Source organism: Schistocerca nitens, chromosome 8 (genome assembly GCF_023898315.1).
Source record: "Schistocerca nitens isolate TAMUIC-IGC-003100 chromosome 8, iqSchNite1.1, whole genome shotgun sequence".
In the NCBI taxonomy this organism is placed as follows: Eukaryota; Metazoa; Arthropoda; class Insecta; order Orthoptera; family Acrididae; genus Schistocerca; species Schistocerca nitens.
Genome location: NC_064621.1, coordinates 604,704,438 through 604,727,501, shown reverse-complemented (window position 1 = coordinate 604,727,501; position 23,064 = coordinate 604,704,438).

Sequence of the window (23,064 nt, the reverse complement as noted above, 5' to 3'; positions counted from 1 at the left end):
GATCTATGCACCCAAATTGCGTGAAAATGTAATCACATGTCAGTTCTGGTATAATATACACTCCTGGAAATTGAAATAAGAACACCGTGAATTCATTGTCCCAGGAAGGGGAAACTTTATTGACACATTCCTGGGGTCAGATACATCACATGATCACACTGACAGAACCACAGGCACATAGACACAGGCAACAGAGCATGCACAATGTCGGCACTAGTACAGTGTATATCCACCTTTCGCAGCAATGCAGGCTGCTATTCTCCCATGAAGACGATCGTAGAGATGCTGGATGTAGTCCTGTGGAACGGCTTGCCATGCCATTTCCACCTGGCGCCTCAGTTGGACCAGCGTTCGTGCTGGACGTGCAGACCGCGTGAGACGACGCTTCATCCAGTCCCAAACATGCTCAATGGGGGACAGATCCGGAAATCTTGCTGGCCAGGGTAGTTGACTTACACCTTCTAGAGCACGTTGGGTGGCACGGGATACATGCGGACGTGCATTGTCCTGTTGGAACAGCAAGTTCCCTTGCCGGTCTAGGAATGGTAGAACGATGGGTTCGATGACGGTTTGGATGTACCGTGCACTATTCAGTGTCTCCTCGACGATCACCAGTGGTGTACGGCCAGTGTAGGATATCGCTCCCCACACCATGATGCCGGGTGTTGGCCCTGTGTGCCTCGGTCGTATGCAGTCCTGATTGTGGCGCTCACCTGCACGGCGCCAAACACGCATACGACCATCATTGGCACCAAGGCAGAAGCGACTCTCATCGCTGAAGACGACACGTCTCCATTCGTCCCTCCATTCACGCCTGTCGCGACACCACTGGAGGCGGGCTGCACGATGTTGGGGCGTGAGCGGAAGACGGCCTAACGGTGTGCAGGACCGTAGCCCAGCTTCATGGAGACGGTTGCGAATGGTCCTCGCCGATACCCCAGGAACAACAGTGTCCCTAATTTGCTGGGAAGTGGCGGTGCGGTCCCCTACGGCACTGCGTAGGATCCAACGGTCTTGGCGTGCATCCGTGCGTCGCTGCGGTCCGGTCCCAGGTCGACGGGCACGTGCACCTTCCGCCGACCACTGGCGACTACATCGATGTACTGTGGAGACCTCACGCCCCACGTGTTGAGCAATTCGGCGGTACGTCCACCCGGCCTCCCGCATGCCCACTATACGCCCTCGCTCAAAGTCCGTCAACTGCACATACGGTTCACGTCCACGCTGTCGCGGCATGCTACCAGTGTTAAAGACTGCGATGGAGCTTCGTATGCCACGGCAAACTGGCTGACACTGACGGCGGCGGTGCGCAAATGCTGCGCAGCTAGCGCCATTCGACGGCCAACACCGCGGTTCCTGGTGTGTCCGCTGTGCCGTGCGTGTGATCATTGCTTGTACAGCCCTCTCGGAGTGTCCGGAGCAAGTATGGTGGGTGTGACACACCGGTGTCAATGTGTCCTTTTTTCCATTTCCAGGAGTGTATTTGTCCAATTAATACCCGTTTATCATCTGTATTTCTTCTTGGTGTAGCAGTTTTTATGGCCAGTAGTGTAGGATGCTACTGTTTAGGTCCACAATGTGAGATCAGGAAGAACAGTGCCATGAAGTTGAAGGTTCGCAGACTTGAGTCATTCCTTGCTTTGTACCACTGTCGTAGTTGCCGCACGCCGTAGTTTCTTAATCTTTTAGACATTTCCCATTGTTACGATTTACACCTAATGTTTGATACACAGTTTGTATGAGTCTGCGTGTGTTATTGATGCCACGCTGTATCTAGTGCAGAACTGTGGGTGAACTGGGTAGGCCATCGCAAGAAACATTAAAATATGACGGGCGTTCAGTAAGTAGTGCAACACTTGTTTTCTGACAGCAGGTTGGTTTTATTGACGATTCCAATACACCATATTATTCCGCACTCTTTCAGCTACAAAAATCTATTCTTCAACACAATCTCCGTTCAGTGCGACGACCTTACGCCACATTCCGGGGAGGCCCAAATGGTACCACTCTACTAGTCGATGCCGGAGCCAGCGTCGTGCTACAACCTCCCAATCACCCACGTACTGCTTCCCGCTGAGTGTATCCTTCACTGAGGTCAAACAGATTGGGTGTGGGGATGTGTGTGTGCGTGTGGGGGGGTTCGAGAACTGGACTGCAGGGTGGATGAGTCCACTGAAATTTTGTAAGCTCCTGTCGGGTGAGCAGACTTGCGTGAGGCCTTGCGTTGTGTCGGACAAGGAGAAGTTCGTTTGCATTTTTGTAGCGGCGAACATGCTGTGGTCGTTTCTTCAATTTCCTGGGGGTAGCACAGCTGTGTGTGTCCGGCCGTCACGCGGGCAGTCGGACAGGTTTGCGCGACCTTTTTGCCGTGATTGCAGAAGCCTCGCCCGACGACTCACTGTGCTTTTGTTCACTGCCAGGTATCCGTAGACATTCTGCAAGCGTCTATGAATTACTGTGGTTCAAAATGGTTCAAATGGCTCTGAGCACTATGGGACTCAACTGCTGTGGTCATCAGTCCCCTAGAACTTAGAACTACTTAAACCTAACTAACCTAAGGACATCACACACAGCCATGCCCGAGGCAGGATTCGAACCTGCGACCGTAGCAGTCGCACGGTTCCGGACTGCGCGCCTAGAACCGCGAGACCACCGCGGCCGGCCAATTACTGTGGAAAGAAACTCAATGACAAGCCGTCTGTCTGGAAAGCACTACCGTTACAGACGTCATTTTGAAGGCTGCGTTCGCACTTCATAAAACTTTAGGGGCTGAAGCGGGAATACTCCACTATGTCTCACAACAAATTCCGCAATTTTTTCAACCAAAACTGGCTGAGAAAAAAATGTGTCGCATTACTTATTGAACGCCCCCGTATAGCACGGTTTAAGTACAGTAGCGATAAATTTAGTCTCGACAGAACAACCAATTGATACATTTTCTGCCACTACGCTTTAGAAGAAAAAAAAAGTAAACGCTCACTGACGATGATTCAAGCATGGAGAAACATGCTTTACAAAAGTAAGAAGAGGGACCCGTTTAAAGAACTGCAAGTAAGCTTTTAACAGTACCGGTTAAACGGTGGAGATCGTTTAATCTATTGCAGTACGTAGGAGAACAGTTGGAGCATTTTTCTTCGTCGTACTGTAACAACAACAACTGTACATATAATAATTTTTTCTTCTGATTTTCGATAAATTAGTGTAAGCGATGTTCTGATTTCATTTCTTTTTTCTTTTCATGTCATTGTGTTAAAGGAACTGTAACCAATTTTCGATGTGAATATTAATGTTTATGTCAAATTGCAAGCAATATTATAACAAAATGGAAATGTAAGAAATGTTGAAACTGTTGTAAGATGTTAAAGTTGTATTTATGCGCCTGGTCCATACGTAGGCAATGTATTAGGATATGTGGAATGCAAAACCTTTGGTGAATACCCTGTCTGTAGGGGAGCGGTAAAAGGTGAATGGCAGGCGAGCGCGGGAAAATGCACACGGGCGCGACACGGCATAACGGGCTCAGCAGTAGTAGTCGGAGTTGGGCATCGGTCTGAGAAACACGCTCTGGATCGAGGAGGCTCTCCTGGAAAACGTGATTTCATTGAGCCTCGGATGTACCGTTTCCGACGACTATACAGCATGGCTATATTCCATAGGCACTAAATGGAAAAGTATTGCGACGCTAAGAAGAAGCAAAGTGCCGATACATCAAGAGCCAAAGCTGTGATTGTATGTGTGCTTTGCGCCTCGCCATCTCGCCGCCCGCCAACCACCGCTTCGATACGAACAGGTTGAATCTCTTAGTACTGTATTCGTGTGGACCAGTGTTACTTTTGTTCCATACTGTTCAATAATAACTTAACTTTTACCAGAACTGTCCTATCATTTAATTATCCTCATCACTAACCTAGACAGGGTCCTTTCCACATGTTGTGCAATCCGAGTGTCCCGAGATGAAGATATAAAGTTTATGTTAATAATAATTACCTGCAGACCTATCTATGTTAGAAAATTGTTTAAAGAACTTTGTTGTTAAAGAATATATAAGCTAATAATATAGGTCTGACAAAGTTGGAAGATAATTTTGAAATTGGTTTAGTAATGAAGTTTAGTCAATTTGAGACAAAAATAATGGTAGTTCAATGAGCAAGAAATAAGACAAAAAGAGTAGTAAATCATATATTGGAAATCTTGACTGCTTAATGCTTTCAATAATCCAAATTTCAGTACAGTGATCACAATAGTTTCAGGGTCCCCCCCCCTTTTTCTTTTCTATTCATTTAAATTCTGAAGTGTACTGAACTGATTTGACTAGCAAAGTTAAAGTCAATATAAAACCAAAATTTATTAGTGTTTTACCTTTTTCAAAATTGACATTGTATGTATGTTTCGAAAGTACTATTTCTAGGGTAACCTATGCCCGATTTTAATCAGATCAGTAGACAGTACGAAGTTTGTAGTAAACATTATAGTGTATTGTTGTGTATTTTTGGCTTGTCCATATTAGTACAGAAAGTGAAATTATTAGTTCAGTAGATTTTCTGGTTCTAAAATTTACCACATTATGCAGTGCTATTACGTGTTGTCTTGTATGAACGTACTTCAACTTGTACTGGGGAAAAACTCAGTTAATGCCTAATTAGGCTGGCGACCGTATTATTAACAATTTGGTAGCATCTGCTGTGTTGTTTCTTGTCCGTCCTAACGTGTAGTTGCACTTCAGACTTGCTTGACGTACCATTGTTGTTACTGAGTGGGTGAAAGTCTTATTTTGCCTCCATTCAGGTACACGCGGTCAACATATATACCAAAATCCTTTCTTATAAGGTGAAGCCCGTCAACTTACCATAGTACAGGCTTTAATAAGTATCGTACGCAGTAGCGTAGGGTTACAGTACGCTCGGGACTTTCGTGTGCAGCCGTTATCACTGGCCACTTGTCTGTCCTCTTTAAGCGACCAGAATGTGACCGGGAACGAAATATTTTTAGAATTCTCTTTCAGAATTAACTATTGGAATTTTGCCAGTCGCGGAGAAGTCCTGACTGTCAAGAGTCTCAGTAATAACTCCAACTCAGCCGTCTATAATGTAATTACAAATCATTACCCAGGAAAAAAATGCCTTTAATGCAAACTGAAAGAATCAGAAGCACACTAGTGACTGAAATGAACATTATACAACACATTTGGTACACTCGGTCTGTAAACAGAAGAGCAGGGAGCCCTCTCGCTTCGGGAAGCGGTCTTTCCCGCAAGAACCGCACAGCTGTCGCCCAGTGACTACCAAGTACTTGCTTGCCTTCTAGCAGTCTACTGCAGTATTCGGAAATTTACGAAGACACTCTTCCTGTGCGTTTGTTGTGATAGTTACACAAATTATTAGCCTCAGTTTTTTCTGTTTACATATTGAGTTCTTGGTGAGTTACTTATCTACGAAGAAATAGGCGGAGTAATGGATAAGGTTACTACATTGCACGAAAATGTGCTCACAGTACGAAGAGGAGTAGCAGCAGTGATACAAGATAATTTTACGAATGATTATTAATGCGCTTCAGTTTACCAAAAGTCAGCCTTGGCGAAATAGGGAGTATCAGAAGTGACAATCAAAATATGTCAGTACTGTATACCGAAATTGCCAAGGAAGAACGTTTTAAGAATTTTTACAGCAAACCTGTTGCAATGGACTGTTTGCACAAATCGGTCACTCGACAAACTATGATGACCCTTCATGTTGTTGTTGTTGTGGTCTTCAGTCCTGAGACTGGTTTGATGCAGCTCTCCATGCTACTCTATCCTGTGCAAGCTTCTTCATCTCCCAGTACCTACTGCAACCTACATCCTTCTGAATCTGCTTAGTGAATTGATCTCTTGGTCTCCCTCTACGATTTTTACCCTCCACGCTGCCCTCCAATGCTAAATTTGTGATCCCTTGATGCCTCAAAACATGTCCTACCAACCGATCCCTTCTTCTAGTCAAGTTGTGCCACAAACTTCTCTTCTCCCCAATCCTATTCAATACCTCCTCATTAGTTACGTGATCTACCCACCTTATCTTCAGCATTCTTCTGTAGCACCACATTTCGAAAGCTTCTATTCTCTTCTTGTCCAAACTGGTTATCGTCCATGTTTCACTTCCATACATGGCTACACTCCATACAAATACTTTCAGAAACGACTTCCTGACACTTAAATCTATACTCGATGTTAACAAATTTCTCTTCTTCAGAAACGCTTTCCTTGCCATTGCCAGTCTACATTTTATATCCTCTCTACTTCGACCATCATCAGTTATTTTACTCCCTAAATAGCAAAACTCCTTTACTACTTTGAGTGTCTCATTTCCTAATCTAATCCCCTCAGCATCACCCGATTTAATTTGACTACATTCCATTATCCTCGTTTTGTTTTTGTTGATGTTCATCTTATATCCTCCTTTCAAGACACTGTCCATTCCGTTCAACTGCTCTTCCAAGTCCTTTGCTGTCTCTGACAGAATTACAATGTCATCGGCGAACCTCAAAGTTTTTACTTCTTCTCCATGAATTTTAATACCTACTCCGAATTTTTCTTTTGTTTCCTTTACTGCTTGCTCAATATACAGATTGAATAACATCGGGGAGAGGCTACAACCCTGTCTCACTCCTTTCCCAACCACTGCTTCCCTTTCATGCCCCTCGACTCTTATAACTGCCATCTGGTTTCTGTAAAAATTGTAAATAGCCTTCCGCTCCCTGTATTTTACCCCTGCCACCTTCAGAATTTGAAAGAGAGTATTCCAGTCAACATTGTCAAAAGCTTTCTCTAAGTCTACAAATGCTAGAAACGTAGGTTTGCCTTTTCTTAATCTAGCTTCTAAGATAAGTCGTAAGGTTAGTATTGCCTCACGTGTTCCAACATTTCTACGGAATCCAAACTGATCCTCCCCGAGGTCCGCTTCTACCAGTTTTTCCATTCGTCTGTAAAGAATTCGCGTTAGTATTTTGCAGCTGTGACTTATTAAACTGATAGTTCGGTAATTTTCACATCTGTCAACACCTGCTTTCTTTGGGATTGGAATTATTATATTCTTCTTGAAGTCTGTGGGTATTTCGCCTGTCTCATACATCTTGCTCACCAGATGGTAGAGTTTTGTCATGACTGGCTCTCCCAAGGCCATCAGTAGTTCTAATGGAATGTTGTCTACTCCCGGGGCCTTGTTTCGACTCAGGTCTTTCAGTGCTCTGTCAAACTCTTCACGCAGTATCTTATCTCCCATTTCATCTTCATCTACATCCTCTTCCATTTCCATAATATTGTCCTCAAGTACATCGCCCTTGTATAAACCCTCTATATACTCCTTCCACCTTTCTGCCTTCCCTTCTTTGCTTAGAACTGGGTTGCCATCTGAGCTCTTGATATTCATACAAGTGGTTCTCTTCTCTCCAAAGGTCTCTTTAATTTTCCTGTAGGCAGTATCTATCTTACCCCTAGTGAGACAAGCCTCTACATCCTTACATTTGTCCTCTAGCCATCCCTGCTTAGCCATTTTGCACTTCCTGTCGATCTCATTTTTGAGATGTTTGTATTCCCTTTTGCCTGCTTCATTTACTGCATTTTTATATTTTCTCCTTTCATCAATTAAATTCAATATTTCTTCTGTTACCCAAGGATTTCTATTAGCCCTCGTCTTTTTTACCTACTTGATCCTCTGCTGCCTTCACTACTTCATCCCTCAGAGCTACCCATTCTTCTTCTACTGTATTTCTTTCCCCCATTCCTGTCAATTGTTCCCTTATGCTCTCCCTGAAACTCTCTACAACCTTTGGTTCTTTCAGTTTATCCAGGTCCCATCTCCTTAAATTCCCACTTTTTTGCAGTTTCTTCAGTTTCAATCTGCAGTTCATAACCAATAGATTGTGGTCAGAATCCACATCTGCCCCTGGAAATGTCTTACAATTTAAAACCTGGTTCCTAAATCTCTGTCTTACCATTATATAATCTATCTGATACCTATTAGTATCTCCAGGATTCTTCCAGGTATACAACCTTCTTTTATGATTCTTGAACCAAGTGTTAGCTATGATTAAGTTATGCTCTGTGCAAAATTCTACAAGGCGGCTTCCTCTTTCATTTCTTCCCCCCAATCCATATTCACCTACTATGTTTCCTTCTCTCCCTTTTCCTACTGACGAATTCCAGTCACCCATGACTATTAAATTTTCGTCTCCCTTCACTACCTGAATAATTTCTTTTATCTCGTCATACATTTCATCAATTTCTTCATCGTCTGCAGAGCTAGTTGGCATATAAACTTGTACTACTGTAGTAGGCATGGGCTTTGTGTCTATCTTGGCCACAATAATGCGTTCACTATGCTGTTTGTAGTAGCTAACCCGCACTCCTATTTTTTTATTCATTATTAAACCTACTCCTGCATTACCCCTATTTGATTTTGTATTTATAACCCTGTAATCACCAGACCAAAAGTCTTGTTCCTCCTGCCACCGAACTTCACTAATTCCCACTATATCTAACTTTAACCTATCCATTTCCCTTTTTAAATTTTCTAACCTACCTGCCCGATTAAGGGATCTGACATTCCACGCTCCGATCCGTAGAATGCCAGTTTTCTTTCTCCTGATAACGACGTCCTCTTGAGTAGTCCCCGCCCGGAGATCCGAATGGGGGACTATTTTACCTCCGGAATATTTTACCCAAGAGGACGCCATCATCATTTAATCATACAGTAAAGCTGCATGTCCTCGGGAAAAATTACGGCTGTAGTTTCCCCTTGCTTTCAACCGTTCGCAGTACCAGCACAGCAAGGCCGTTTTGGTTAATGTTACAAGGCCAGATCAGTCAATCATCCAGACTGTTGCCCCTGCAACTACTGAAAAGGCTGCTGCCCCTCTTCAGGAACCACATGTTTGTCTGGCCTCTCAACAGATACCCCTCCGTTGTGGTTGCACCTACAGTACGGCCATCTGTATCGCTGAGGCACGCAAGCCTCCCCACCAACGGCAAGGTCCATGGTTCATGGACATATGACCCTTCATATACGTCGAAAAATGGAGACAGCATTGCACTAGACACCACATCCTGTAAAATAAAAGATTCGTTTTCGTTTGCCGATATATATTTAGCATAAAACATTAGTGAAGTAGGAAGAAGTCTGGAAATAGACGACTGACGCTGTTAGAGAGATGTGGTATGACAGCGTGCCGATGCGATGTATCGGTAAAAGAAAGAAAATTGAAGGAGTGTGTCAGAGCTGTCGATTACATTGATTAAATATTACATTGAGTATCGCAAACAATATAGCCAACTTAAGGTTATCCTTTGCCTTGTGTAAGACTGGAAATAAATAAGCACTCAGATACCGATATCAACAATTCGAGGGCGAAACATGAGGGCGCGTTTCTAATCATTGTTGTGAGACGAGGTCTGTCTGCGAGAGTAAAATTTCAGTAGTGTGGTCGACAGCTCGGAGACACAAGCCGTGTCACGCTGCCCTCACGTCGGTGATGGCAGATCTTACCACACTCTAGGCCTGATTTCATTTATATGGCCAGGAGAGATTTAGATGGCTTAATTAGTCTTGAAGATGGAATTCAAGGTAAAATTCGCAACGATAGCGTAAAGCGTAATTGCAGCGTTAGGCTCGTGATTGTTAGTCTGAGTTTGCAATAACCCCATGTTTTTCTTGTCATTTAAAGAAGCCTACTTATCCTCCAAATAGTAATAATTAACTCCACATCTAATTCATAAATATGATGTGGTTATTAAATGTTAATGTAACTTTGAAACTGAAATAATTTGTTAATCTGGCACTCAGCCATTATTGATAGTTATAAGGTCATGGTCAGACATTTCGCCATTATTAATACTCGTCAAACTATTATTGGTCATGATGATTTCTTAAGTTTTTAAGTAGACGTAATTTATGAAATACCTTCTTACAAGTTATTTAGTAGTTAACATGACCCAAACAAACTCCTTTTTATTAAATTCATTCTTAATAACAATAAGCTTTAACTGCTGCTGCGAATTGCCGTATACTACTTGGAAAAAGGCAGCCATCTAAAGACGTGAGTGAAAAAATTCGGTCCAAAACAGAGACACTGATGCACTACAACATGTCATGTACTCCAATCCAGTAAATTCCGTTGCACAAGCCAGATTCTGTATCACTTGTAAATTTCTTATTCAAATACGCAGTCAGATAGCTTAGGTATTCATTGTGACAGGTTCATTCGTTCGTGTAGTTTTTCATATTCAAATACGCAGTCAGATAGTTATCCAAATGTTAGTTTTAAGTTTGTCATGCAACGATCTGTTGAGGGCTTAAATGACGGTGAAACTGACACTCATACAACACCCACACAGTGTTATGCAGGTTAGATTCGTATTACTGATAGTTCAGGTTGCTTATCCAGTCCATTTTCACTGACGAACATAGGCTTTATAGGCTTTATTTGTTGTAGGTGAGTTACAAAATTAGGAGAGGACGACACTTTTTTTTATTTCGGAGTAACTAGGGCAGACAGAGCCACTAGGCTCCGATAGTGTAGGCAGGCAGAGTCTTTAAATTCACCGAGGTGACTGCACCGGACAGTCTCGAGTATCACATCTGGAGAAGTTTCTCCGGTAGGAGGTGGTACCGGACGCACAGATGGACTCAACTGTTCCCACCATGTGCTCCGAAGTTTTAAGCTGATATACAAATCCTGTCTTAAATTATGTCACCTTTATGACTTCCGTTCTCACATCAATAAAATTTACTCTAAAACGCTAAGATTTGAAACAAAGCAGTTCATCATTCTGAATTTCGTATAATGTTAGCTGTTTAGTGAATAACGCACAGGCTTATCAAAACTAGACATGATTGTCTCAATGGGAATTCCGCGATCGTTCATTAAATAAAATATGGCGTTTCAGTCTTCGATCGCTATTCTTTATTTTCAATTACCGGTTTCGGGCTAGCTGCCCATCTTCAGATCATATACTGTAGTTACCGAAACCGGTAATTGAAAATAAAGAATAGCGATCGAAGACTGAAACGCCATATTTTATTTAATAACGCACAGCGTTGTGGAGTCTGCACAGTTTGTCGCCCCTGATTTGAAAGAGTCGTTACGGAAGGGCCGGTGTAACTCTGGAGAACAACCTGTAAAATATTTAGTTTCCACCAGAGTGGAGGGAGGTGCCTACAGTAGCTTCACCTGAATCATCTGATCAGAATATAATAATCCATAAATCCAGGGTGCCTCAACGCACATTAAAGTTTAATTCTCTTTCGTTATATGGCCCTGATTAGTCGCAAGTTAATATAAAAATAATATTTCGCTGTTGGAATATAGGAATTTTTAAAAACTGTAACTGTGTATGACCTATTGGAAACACCAAAATGGAAGAAATGAGTCAACATGTTGTGCAGTATTTGTGACTCCACAGCACCATACAGCTCTGTTTGTCGGACGACAATATCTGTCAGGCTCTGGAATACAGATGCCAATGCACCAACACTTCCCGAGGAGCTGTAGTGGGAGCAACCGCCAAAGATTAGAGTAATTCTCGGCTCAAAGTGTCACAACGGTGAGGAGAGGTGGGCTACAGAATGATGGACAGTCTCCCTGTACCGAAGCATGAACAATGGAGTTGGTGCCGTGACTAGATGCCATGTACTTAGCATCCTGTGGCGAAGTGGCTCTGAGGGCGAGAGGGCTATCACCGGCAGCCCTGTATTGGTGTGACAGAGGGCACTCGCGGTACAGAGCCGCCGGAGGTGTGGCGTGGCTTTGTGGGATTACAGCATCGGGTCCGCCCAAACCCGCACGACTCCTAATGGCAGTCGACACAAACTCGCCATTCCGTTACCCACGTAACGTTGCCCATGGGGTGGTGTCGATACGTAATACCACACAAAGAACTTAAGGCACCAGTACATTGACGATACAGTTGCCACAAAGTTTCACAGACAGAAACTCATTGCACCTCAGTTCGTGCATGATGGCAGGAGATGAGTGAGTAAGAAGCACAGAATACACTCCTGGAAATGGAAAAAAGAACACATTGACACCGGTGTGTCAGACCCACCATACTTGCTCCGGACACTGCGAGAGAGCTGTACAAGCAATGATCACACGCACGGCACAGCGGACACACCAGGAACCGCGGTGTTGGCCGTCGAATGGCGCCAGCTGCGCAGCATTTGTGCACCGCCGCCGTCAGTGTCAGCCAGTTTGCCGTGGCATACGGAGCTCCATCGCAGTCTTTAACACTGGTAGCATGCCGCGACAGCGTGGACGTGAACCGTATGTGCAGTTGACGGACTTTGAGCGAGGGCGTATAGTGGGCATGCGAGAGGCCGGATGGACGTACCGCCGAATTGCTCAACACGTGGGGCGTGAGGTCTCCACAGTACATCGATGTTGTCGCCAGTGGTCGGCGGAAGGTGCACGTGCCCGTCGACCTGGGACCGGACCGCAGCGACGCACGGATGCACGCCAAGACCGTAGGATCCTACGCAGTGCCGTAGGGGACCGCACCGCCACTTCCCAGCAAATTAGGGACACTGTTGCTCCTGGGGTATCGGCGAGGACCATTCGCAACCGTCTCCATGAAGCTGGGCTACGGTCCCGCACACCGTTAGGCCGTCTTCCGCTGGAGACGTGTCGTCTTCAGCGATGAGAGTCGCTTCTGCCTTGGTGCCAATGATGGTCGTATGCGTGTTTGGCGCCGTGCAGGTGAGCGCCACAATCAGGACTGCATACGACCGAGGCACACAGGGCCAACACCTGGCATCATGGTGTGGGGAGCGATCTCCTACACTGGCCGTACACCACTGGTGATCGTCGAGGGGACACTGAATAGTGCACGGTACATCCAAACCGTCATCGAACCCATCGTTCTACCATTCCTAGACCGGCAAGGGAACTTGCTGTTCCAACAGGACAATGCACGTCCGCATGTATCCCGTGCCACCCAACGTGCTCTAGAAGGTGTAAGTCAACTACGCTGGCCAGCAAGATCTCCGGATCTGTCCCCCATTGAGCATGTTTGGGACTGGATGAAGCGTCGTCTCACGCGGTCTGCACGTCCAGCACGAACGCTGGTCCAACTGAGGCGCCAGGAGGAAATGGCATGGCAAGCCGTTCCACAGGACTACATCCAGCATCTCTACGATCGTCTCCATGGGAGAATAGCAGCCTGCATTGCTGCGAAAGGTGGATATACACTGTACTAGTGCCGACATTGTGCATGCTCTGTTGCCTGTGTCTATGTGCCTGTGGTTCTGTCAGTGTGATCATGTGATGTATCTGACCCCAGGAATGTGCCAATAAAGTTTCCCCTTCCTGGGACAATGAATTCACGGTGTTCTTATTTCAATTTCCAGGAGTGTATAAAGTTGACTTCTTTTCTGCTGTGCTAACCAATAAAGCAAAATGCCAGATTCCTGTCAAAAGGGTACTTTCTAGTAACTAAACAGCCATCACTCTAGGACAGGTTTATCGAGGTTCTAAATCTGAGTTCCAATAGTAGGGAAAGTCCTACAAGGGACCGTTTATACCATTGGTCATCAAGCTTTATTGCTCAAGAGCTGGTATGACAGTGTGGGGTGGCCCAGTGGTGTAACATCACATCAAGCGTCGCTTAGCGTTGACACAGTAAAGTGTGGCTGATGAGTTGCTCGACCATTGTACCCCATTCTTTTTAAAAATGGTCCAAATGGTTCTGAGCACTATGGGACTTAACATCTGAGGTCATCAGTCCCCTAAACTTAGAACTACTTAAACCTAACTAACCTAAGGACATCACACACATCACAGACTGAAGCGCCTACAACCGCTCGGCCACAGCGGCTGGCCATTCTTTTGAACTCCCTGTGTACAATAATTACTAGCTGGACTGCTGGAAGCACTTTGAAAATCACGAGTGATTCGTTCCATTGACTGCATGCGAATTTTTACGGAGTATGAGATCTGTGTTGAGTTGATTTAGTTGTGGTGGTTCCTTTGCAGTTCCACGTCAGTAACAGCAGAACAGTCGACTTGGGCAGCTTTAGCAAATGTTCAAATGTGTGTGAAATCTTATGGGACTTAACTGCTAACGTCGTCAGTCCCTAAGCTTACACACTACTTAACCTAAACTATCCTAAGGACAAACACACACAGCCATGCCCGAGGGAGGACTCGAACCTCCACCAGGACCAGCCGCGGCAGCTTTAGAAAGGTTGATTCGTTACTCAGGTGACATCCAATTACTAGTCCACGTTTGAAGTCACTGAGCAATGCTGGCCAACGAATTCAGCTGTCACTGCTTGTCTACTGACAACACAGAACTCCCCACTTCCTTTTAAACTGACAAGACCTCCTCTCCTGTCGTCTGGTGGTTATTTACTCATTGCACGAGGCTGTCCGAATACTTGTAATGGGATTGAAAGGTGTCAGGTTATTCCCAGCCTGACACTTTCCATTTTTCCGATATGGCAATCACATCTGACACTGATTAGTCACGTTTAGACTCATTAACTCATTTTTTGTTATTCAGATGATGAGGACTACAATAATGACTGTACAGATCAAGCTGTACTTACTGATCTCTTTTTTGCCTAGTTAATGGGAATCGCTAACGAGCTGAGGCCGTGAAGACCCATCGTAGATGGGGTGCGAGGGGCAGTGCCCCAGCCTGCCGCGCTCTTTCCGGGGGACACTTGGGCAACTTAAAAGACTGAGGGCGCTGACCGAGGGCAGAGGCAATCTTCATCCAAGGCAGGTATGCAGAACTGCTTCATCCTTCTGGTTCTGCGCTGGCGGGCGCAGCAGCTTTCTTCCGAGAAATTTGGAAAGCGAAGGACGGTACGTGGACCCAGTGAGCATTCTAAAAAGAGAGCCGCGGCGCGCGGCGACTAATGTCCAGCAATAATCGGCGTTTTCAATGTGTCCATTCCGGCAATATGCTTTCTGTAAAGGGCACTGTGCGTTGGCCGGCAAGTTTCCAAAAATGATGTGGACTGAGGGAAAACGTTTCCATCCCATGGTCGTAAAAGTTATCACTTGGGTGTTCCGAAAAAGGGCAGGTTAGAAATGGAGGTCACTGACCGTTGTCCAAAACATTTTTCAGAGGAGACTGCTGTTTGGTAGTTGAAGGCAAGAGACTCTGATGCACGTCCACTTCCGCACGAGTATTGGAACAGAACGAGCGAACGACTGGAGGACGATTCTTGTGCAGTCCATGGAGGGAGAATTTAACAGTGTGGGAAATTACACTGTGGGCGGGCTAGCGTCTAGCGACCTTTGTGCTCGCTGGTTGGCACCGTTTTCTCTGAGCAAGCACAGCAGACACGTGGTCTTCTCGTTTCGTTCTCGTGGAACAACTCAGTCCACTAAGAGGCAATCACTCTGGAAGCACATTTCACTCCGGAGGGAGACGTCTTCACGACGCCACTCTGGTTGCAGACACCACTAGCGGCAGACTTACTCGTAGGTGTGGGAAGGCGGAGGTCGCTTGCGGAGCAGGGTGGGGCCAGTCAGCCGCCACAGCACTCCGTTTACTACTCTGCGTGTAGACAGTGGAGAGAATATCTACAGATGTCGGCTGGTTATAGGGGAACACAGCTAAATGCTTGCTACCGTTTCAGCAACATTTAAGATGGCTTTTCATGTTCAGGCGGACGGGCAAAGTTGCACATAACATAATTTTCTTGTTCCGGCGCAACCATGTAATCACTTGTTTCATTTCGCAGCTTTCATTCGGTCTTAGTACGTCAGGAAGGTGGTCTGCACGAAACTACACTACTGGCGATTAAAATTGCTGCACCAAGAAGAAATGCAGATGATAAGCGGGTATTCATTGGACAAATATATAATACTAGAAATGACATGTGATTACATTTTCACGCAATTTGGGTGCATAGATCCTGAGAACTCAGTACCCAGAACAACAACCTCTGGCCGTAATAACGGCCTTCATACGCCTGGGCATTGAGTCAAACACAGCTTGGATGGCGTGTACAGGTACAGCTACCCATGCAGCTTCAACACGATACCACAGTTCATCAAGAGTAGTGACTGGCGTATTATGACGAGCCAGTTGCTCGGCCACCATTGACCACACGTTTTCAATTGCTGAGAGATCTGAAGAATGTGTTGGCCAAGGCAGCAGTCGAACATTTTCTATATCCAGAAAGGCCGGTACAGGACCTGCAACATGCGGACGTGCATTATCCTGCTGAAATGTAGGGTTTCGCAGTGATCGAATGAAGGGTAGAGCCACGGGTCGTAACACATCTGAAATGTAACGTCCACTGTTCAAAGTGCCGTCAATGCGAACAAGAGGTGACCGAGACGTGGAACCCCATACCATCACGTCGGGTGATGCGCCAGTATGGCGATGACGAATACACACTTCCAATGTGCGTTCACCGCGATGTCGCCAAACACGGATGTGACCATCATGATGCTGTAAACAGAACCTGGATTCACCCAAAAAAATGACGTTTTGCCATTGGTGCACCCAGGTTCGTCCTTGAGTACACCATCGCAGGCACTCATGTCTGTGATACAGCGTCAAGGGCAGCCATGGTCTCCGAGCTGATAGTCCATGCTGCTGCAAACGTCGTCTGACTGTTGGTGCAGATGGCTGTTGTCTTGCAAACGTCCCCATCTGTTGACTCAGGGATCGAGACGTGGCTGCACGATCCGTTACAGCCATGCGGATAAGACGCCTGTCATCTCGACTGCTAGTGATACGAGGCCGTTAGGATCCAGCACGGCGTTCCGTATTACCCTCCTGAACCCACCGATTCCATATTCTGCTAACAGTCATTGGATCTTTACCAACGCGAGCAGCAATGTCGCGATACGATAAACTGCAATCGCGATAGTCTACAATCCGACCTTTATCAAAGTCGGAAACGTGATGGTACGCACTTCTCCTTACACGAGGCATGTAACAACGTTTCACCAGGCAACGCCGGTCATCTGCGGTTTGTGTATCAGAAATCGGTTGGAAACTTTCCTCATGTCAGCACGTTGCAGGTGTCGCCACCGGAGCCAACCTTGTGTGAATGCTCTGAAAAGCTAATCATTTGCATATGACAGCATCTTCTTCCTGTCGGTTAAATTTAGCGTCTGTAGCACGTCATCTTCGTGGTGTAGCAATTTTAATGGCCAGTAGTGTAGTTTGGCCGTTAAATTAACTTTGCCAACCGTACCATTGCCTATTACAATTTAGTTTCGTTTCTCACTTTGATGTTTTGTTGTGTGCTCCTTTAGAAATCTTTTAATGTGCTTCATCAGTTTGTGCACACTAAGAATTGGTAATAAATATTGTGATTTACGTAGACCGAGCTTTAGATCTGTATTCAGTAAAGTCCTTCATGAAGTGAGGTATGGGAATACCGGTGCCTGAAATTCAATGCTACGTCCACCTTTTTTTCACTAATTGTGTTAGTACGATCCACTGCGTAACTTTTATTTGCCATTTGAATTTCGAGGAGCAGGCTCACTGATGCAGAGCAAGTAGAAAGTTCTCCCGGTATTTCACAAGGCAATTTAGAGACGCAGGTATTTGCTTAAATTCTGCACGGAATCGTGCTTTCTCCTGGGTCAAACAGAGGCGCAGCTAGCTGTACTTGGTCATCGCTGTTAACTAATATTCGCTGCTGACAGCCTCTGACGTTGGTCGCCCTTAGTTGTGTGGCAGTGACAGTTTTTTACAGTGTGTTGTCTTTCTGCATACGCTATCTTTTGTGTCTTCGTTGACATAGCTCGGCCCCCTACGACTTAAGTTGGCATTCACAGATATGTAATCGCATGTCAGTTCTAGTATAACATACTTGTCGAATGAATACCCGTTTTTCATCTGCATTTCTTCTTGGTGCAGCAATTTTAATGGCCAGTAGTGCATTTTCGTAATATAATGGTAGAAAAAAAAATTGTAATTCAACTGCGTCAGGACTGAATTAAAAACAGTACGATTTCGGTAATCAGAAATGCAACCTCTCGTAACTAGCGTGGTGCATGCGAAGCTTACAGTTCTGCCACCACTAAATCAACGCATATAGAATAGTGTATTATGTAACTGAATACTTCGGATATACCACATCCAGAGTATATGCAAGTGTTTAGATAACTTGTGGAACGGCATTTAGAGTGCCCACCACCTGTACAGTGTAGCGAAATTGCAGATGTTGCACTGAAGGTACGTGGTGCTTGGCTGAAATGTGGAATTACGCTGATGTGACTGACTTTGATGAATTGTGTTCGACGATTTTTTCATCGCTTCAAAATGTGTAGACCCACGAACTTTATTCACAGCGCGCCACACGTCAGGTTTAGATGCACGGTCCACCTGCCAAAGAACGGTTGAGTGTTATACGAGCAGCTATAGGAAACCGATAACGCCACGCGTTTGGAGATTAAGCGCGTTGGCAGTACAGAAGGGCCGATAGCAAATTCGCTGACAATATCAGCACGTAACATCACTGTCAGTCTCGAAACAGTTCACAGTAGCCTTATGGATCGATTCAGTCAGTGGACTTGCAAGCTCTCCTGTAGATGGAATGTTCTTTGCATTCATGTGGAAAATTAATACTGTCTTCTAAATCAGAAGAGTATTAAACCCAAAAAATGACAATTTCCTGGAAGAGAACGCTTTACAGACGTTTTTAGTTTCGCTCCCTGGCTGTTGTGCTGAGTAAATACTGTGTATCCATTAATGGTGAGAGTAAGTCCCTGGTGCTGGTTCAAAAAATGGCTCTGAGCACTATGGGACTCAACTGCTGAGGTCATTAGTCCCCTAGAACTTAGAACTAGTTAAACCTAACTAACCTAAGGACATCACAAACATCCATGCCCGAGGCAGGATTCGAACCTGCGACCGTAGCGGTCTTGCGGTTCCAGACTGCAGCGCCTTTAACCGCACGGCCACTTCGGCCGGCCCTGGTGCTGGTGTTCGAAGAAATTGTAGGAAACGGCTTGTTTGAAACAAACCACATGAACGTCGTCTCATGAAATAACGTTGAGGTAGCAGTTGGTGGCAAAAAAAAAATCAGTAAAAGGGCACCTATAACCGGAGACCAGGAAATGTGGCATTTAGAAAACTCACACATTTATCAGAATCAGATTGAATTAGTGATTTGAGGGCTACCTTTGCAAAGTTTGATGGGAGAAATCGATCAGGATTTCAAGACGGCCTTTCGCTTCCAGCAGGATGAAATTGGAGCTCTTCAGGCAGTACGTGTAAGCTACCAAACATATTTCTACCAAGACAGGAATATTTGTGCCATCCACGCGAAGCGCGTTAGAATTATGCTTAAAAATATTCGGCTTGAATGGTGCATCTCTGGTAAAAGTATTTCAGTAAAGGATAACTTCCACATTCCAACCCTGCAAATTACATTACTAACTAGTTTTGAATTTTTTAGTGTTTAACGTGAACTCTTAGAACACTGCCAAGTCAGAAAAAATCTTACTACGGACTTCATTGAAAACTATAGTGGCTGACATTAAAGTACAGCTGCAGATCAAGGAGGCACTGTTTTGAGTCTATTTATTCATGGTCTCTGATAAAATGGTCCTGCTGAAGTGTATACAAGTTCTGTACAACGTATTACTTTATGAACTGTTACAGTAAAATTTGTGTGTAGTTCCCACGAAGTGTCATTCTGTAAAAATAAGTAACTAACTGGGCAACAGACACACAGATCCGCAGGTCAGGCGGTCAAGCCTCGGTCGGTCACTGAAAACTTTTTGCCTTCTGTATATTATTTGAGCTCTGTGAATGATTTGTCGGTATGAAAAATCTTAACTTATTCCGTGCTGCAGTACCTAAAATAAACTGTAGACCCCCTTCTAAATGCCTTGATAGGTCAGTTCCAAAAGGTCGGAAAATGGAAGGGCGTACGACCTGCAACAGGATCATGTCCAGAAAGCACTGTGGTTTTGAAACTGACTTACGGGTTGATGACAGCGTTATCATTTACAGTCTTACGAAATTTCTTGCAGATTCCTGATTGATACGATATGGCACGTCACACAAACACTTACCAAATAAATTATAAATACAATAACAAGGGTAGCATTGGTTGAGAAGCGAGTGAGACAGGGCTGTAGCCTATCTCCGATGTTAGTCAGTCTGTACATTCAGCAAGCAGTAAAGAAAACCAAGGAAGAATATGGAAAGTGATTTAGAGTTCAAAAATAAAAAGAAAAACTTTTAACTTTGCCGACGACGCCGTAATTCTGTTCCATCCAGCGAAGGACTTGGAGGACCCGTGGGATGAAAGAGAAGAGGTTACAGAACGAACGTCAACAAAAGTAAATAAATGGTAATGGAATGTTGTTGAGTGAAATCAGGTGATGCTGAAGGAATTAGATTAGTAAATGAGACTCTGAAAGGCGAAGTTTTGCTATTTGGGCCGCAAATTCACTTGTGGTGGCTGAAGCACAGAGGACGTAAAAAGCAGAACGAATATAGGCCGAAAAATATTTTGAAAAAAAAGGAATTTTTTAACATCGAATATAAACGTATGTGTTAGGAAGCCTTTTCTGTGGATATTTGTCTGGAGTGTGGTCTTGAAATGAAGCAAAGCTTGAATGATAAACAATTCATATCTGAAGAGAATAGAAATTTTTGAATGGTGGTGCTGCAGAAAATTTCTGAAGACTAAATGCATATGTCGAATAATGAGGAGGTACTGAATCGAACTGATGAAATTTGTTTAAAAGAAGGGATCTGTTGATGGAACACACACTTGAGTCGTGAAGGAATAGTGGGAAGATTGAGTGGTAAAAACTGTAAGTACGTTTATGCATGTTTATGGTTTCACCTTGTATCTAATAAGTTAAAAGCACCCCAGACAACATACACTTCATTTTCCTTATATAGTTAGGATTATTACGTATTTTTTTTAATCTTATTTGGAAATTTGTAGTAGGGTCTTATGGGACCAAACTGCTGAGGTCATCGGTCCCTGAGCTTACACACTACTTAATCCAACGTAAAGTAACTTACCCTAAGGACGACACACACACCCATGCCCGAGGGAGGGCTCGAACCCCCGACGGGGTAAGCCGCGCGGACCGTGATAAGACGCCTAAGACCGAGCGGCTGCCCCGCGCGGCTAATCTTATATATCCCAGTACGATTCAGAATTCAGGAAGAATGTAATAATCCCAGTAACAAAGATGGATGGCGCTATCATTTGTGAAATATGCTGTTCGTTCTTGGAGGAACACAGACATATTAAAAACTCATCTTCACTGTACTGATGTTTCACAATAACATTTATTTTGTACTTTGTTCTGAACTGGCTTCCTCCTTACAAGGGGAGGCCGCCAATTGTGAAATTCAGATTCGATTCATACTGCGCATAATAAAAGCTCATGGCCAGAGGTGTAATGTGGCAAAGCACCAAGATGCACTTCTCAGCCGTTGTCGAGAAAATCGACAGTTAAAAGAAACCGTTGCGGTGAAATACTCTCTACGATTAATAGTTTTCTACAGCGTCGTGGCGCAACGGTAAGCGCTCGGGTTCGTAATCCGAAGATCGCCGGATCGAATCTCGCGCCATACAATTTTTTTTTATTATTAGTTTTTTGTAATTCAAATATATATATATATATTATTAGTTTGTTGTAATTATATATATATATATATATATATATATATATATATACACTATTAATGAATTGCTTATGCATGTTGGTGAAGGCGGATCGCTCTCCAGTTGTACCGCCTCCATTTTTCCGTTTTTTTAACAGGATGTACCAAAGCTCTCCCGTCCGCACTGATTTTCGACGATGTTATATGTTGCGCTAGGGACCGCATCTACCTTCTTTCGAAGTTAGCAGGCAACTACGCTGTTATGCGGCGGCTCGTTTCGGCCCATTCAACATCTGTCCTTCAAGTGTAACGAGCGAGTAACGGAGTTTATATTTCATACCTGCCACAGCGAATTTGTGTTCGTGGGGTCTCTACTCTAATTCGAACGTTTGACTTACGCTATACGTATTCGTTTCGGAATATCGTTTCTACGTCTTCCGTTAACTATACGTGGTTAACATTATGAAGACAATCAATAACATTTGTGAAATACAACTTTGTTTGCGGAAAACATAATGATGTTCGAAGTCCCCTGTTTTTCCACGACAAACGGCTTTCAACAACTTATTATATGCATAATTGTTGCAACTGATTGCCGGGAATTTTATATATATATATATATATATATATATATATATATATATATATATATATATATATATATATATATATATTACAAAAAACAAATATTAAAAAAAAAAAAGTTGCATTGTGCGAGATTCGATCTGGCGACTTTCGGATTACAAACCCGAGCGCTTCCACGACGCTGTGGAAAATCAGTAATCGTAGAGAGTATTTCACGGCAACAGTTTCTTTTAACTGTCGATTTTTTCGACAACGGCTGAGAAGTTCATCTTGGTGCTTTGCCACATTACACCTCTGGCCATGAGCTTTTATTATGCGCGGTATGAATCGAATCTGAATTTCACAATTGGCGGCCTCCCCTTGTTAGTCGAATCTAAATCTTTCTGTGAATAAGACGTTTTGCAGGAACATCAGGATTCCCAAAGTACTACGACAGTTTGAAGTATTACTGGTGCCTGAAAGGTTTTCTTGCCAAATATTAACCGTCGTTCCCTTAGCGAATAGTCTTGCGTAAACTGGCTAACTGACTGCACAGTGAGAAAAACCGCGATTAACAGCGTCGAGCGCTCTATGGAAATACCAATATCGACAGTGTCTTAAAATAATTTCACTGTACGCATAATGGCATGTGGTTCTATGTGCGGTTCGAAAGTCATCTATCACCCTTGTTAACTAGCACAAAGTAGCATTAAATATCTAAGAGGTTCGTGAACAGCTAGTTCTGCACCTATTTAAACTTTGAGAGACGTGAAGAACTGTTTTATTTCGTATATAGATTTTCTATGCTCTGTAACTAGTATGGATGAAGAAACATATGATATTGCAGAATTACTAAGTTGGTAATGCCTCCAATTTTCTCCTTCTGTTGGCATGATTCTGCGTAATATTTTACT